Genomic DNA, 2,709 nt, shown 5'->3' with positions numbered 1-2,709 from the left:
TCATCAATGGGAATAAAAAACACACATATCATTTGACCCAGCAATCCAACTCCTGGGAGTCCCTCCCACGAAACCACTGGTTTGTAAGGGCTGATGTATAAGGGTATTTATTGCAGCATTATTTGTAGCAGCAAAAAACTGGGGAAAATCTTTAGACAAGAACTTTCTAAACTGCTCCTTGGAGTACACTGTTCCACATATTATTAAGCATATGTGGATAAAAAGGATTCTATGTATAAGCACGCTTCAAAAACACTGATTTACACCAAGTGAAACCAGAGTGTTTATCACAGGTTTCTCGGCACCATTACGATGCTTATTCAGATACTATTTCACGAAGTGTTTACCGAGCTAGGGGCTGGACTGGGGAGAAGGAGCGATGATCAAGACAAAGTCTTGCTTTCAGGGAACCATGAGTGACTGCTGAGTCGACAATTTCACGAGTGATGAGACTCTCCCATGGGAGGGGCAGGGAGCTGGGCGCCTCGTGGTCCAAGTCTAACACAACCAGGGCTCAGACAGGGCCCCTGGAACAAGTGGCTTGAGGTGGAAAACTGAAGAAGAAATGGGAATCAGCCAGGAGAAATGGAGAAGGGAGACAGCATGCCAGGCAGAGGAAACCATGCGCAAAAGCACCACTGAGAAAGAGAAGGGTGGGTGTGAGAAACTGAGAAAAGCAGCTGTGGCAGGAGCGGAGAGAGCGAGAACTGTGGGGGCGAGGGGCCGGGGGTGGTGGGTGTGGTGGGAGGCAGAGGCCTGGGGGTGTGTGGAGCCGGCCACCCCAGGGGGAGTCAGGTCTTCACTCCTAAGGCAAGCAAAGGAAGCTCTGGAGGATTTCTTTTTAAAAAACACCTTTGAGGCATTACTTAAATACCACAATATTTACCTTTTTGTTCATAGTTGATGAGCTTTGGCAGTACACATCCATAGCTGTGTAACCACCAGCATGATGGTTAGTTAGAACATTCCTGTCACCCCAGAAAGTTCCCTGTGCCCACTGGCCGTCGGCCCCCACTCCTGCCCTCAGGCTCTGCTGGCGGTCTGCTCTCTGCCTCCACAGATTTGCCTTTTCTAGAAATTTCATATGAGTGGAATTGTACACTATGCTGTCTTCTATGTTTGGCTTCTTTCACTTAGTATATTCTTGAGATTCACCCCTGTTGGTGCAGGTATTGCAATATCTATCATTAGTTCCTTCTTTAATTGTTGAATATCATTCCATTGTGTGAGTACATCTGTTTATCCATTTACCAGGTGATGGACATCTGAATTTTCCCAGTTTTTTGGCTATAATGAATCAGGCTACTAGAAATACTCAGACGCAGGAATCTGAGCAGACATGTCTGTGTCTCTTGGGTGGATGCCCAGACATGGAACAGCTGGGTTGCCTTGAACCTCTCCAGTGGCTCCAGAGTGGGACCTCCCTGCGGTCCTCTCACGACGAAGGGCAGAGAGCTTCGCCTCCGTGCTCCTTTGTCCTTCAGGCATCTTCTTCGGTGAAGTGTCCAGTTGCTGGGATTCCACGTTAGATGACTCACTTGAAGGACCTAGGGACAATTATATCTTTATGGTGAATGGGTTATTACAGCCAAAGGACGCGCAGCTGGACCAGCCGGGGGGGGGGGGGGAAGATGTAGCAGGTGGAGTCTGGGGGGGCCCAGACAAAGGCTTCTCAAGTCCTCCCTCCTGGGGTGGGGGCTGCACAAAGCACTTTATTCCTCCAGCAGGGAAACGCCCCAATGGGGGTCATCGCTTCTGCCCAGGAAAGCCTGCTTGAGACTCCAAATCCAGTGTTTTTTATCTTAGGCTGGTGGCGTAGGCACTCTGCCTGCACGAACAGCCGTGACTACTGAAATGCCAAACTCCTGGAAGGAAAGCAGGTGCTCACGGTAAATCATGTCGTTCGCACAGTCTAGGCAAGCTGGGACAGCGACTCAGTGCCCCAGGCAGGTTTACTGTCACTGAAAAATGGAGGCTGCGCTCCAAACGCCAGTTTCTCAGATGTCAGCCAAGAGTCACGCCCACGAGCAGGTCCTTCTGCAGAGCAGCGCTGTACCCGTGGCATGTGTCCAGTCGGACGTTGGGTCATTGATTTCCCTCTACCCAGAATGTGAAAGCATTCTATGAATCTTCAACATGAGAACCTGGTGGGATTTTTGGAGGTAAAATCTACAAAAATTTGGACTATGGTGCCAGGAGTTTCTCGTTCTCATACACGGAGTCTTGGGCAACTAGGTGAAGTGACCATGTGGTTATGAAGTGAACTACCAGGGTACTGTGGGGGAACTTTGCCTGCAAAGTCCCCCCCGCCCCATCCACCATGGATGAAAGTGAAACTACCAAGACACGATCTGCTTGGGGAGGAAAGGTGGCCGATCTCTCAAAGGAGAAGGGCCAAGAGCCTTTTCCTCAAGGGGCTTTTATTGGGTTCGTTTTGCACAAGAATACAGGTAAGGATCAAACAATAGATAGCATTCAAAGAACCAGGAGGGCTTATTCTCAGTCAGGGTCAGACAGCTAAAGAGCCATAAAACTTCAAGGAACAAACTTCTTGCCTGGACCCTTATCATTTAAATGAGAGCATTCTAAACAAAGCAGGTTTCACAGGACTTTACATATTCTTTCTTAGGCCTGATCACCCTGGATCCCGCTCTAGCGAGCAAAAGACTGCACTGCCTTACCCATCATAGGTTTTCGGGCTTAAGTGGA

The sequence above is a fragment of the Artibeus jamaicensis genome, unplaced genomic scaffold, assembly GCF_021234435.1.
Source record: "Artibeus jamaicensis isolate MK-2021 breed Jamaican fruit bat unplaced genomic scaffold, CSHL_Jam_final contig_519, whole genome shotgun sequence".
Classification (NCBI taxonomy): domain Eukaryota; kingdom Metazoa; phylum Chordata; class Mammalia; order Chiroptera; family Phyllostomidae; genus Artibeus; species Artibeus jamaicensis.
The sequence above is the reverse complement of the archived record's forward strand: the minus strand, read 5'-3'. Positions refer to the sequence as shown.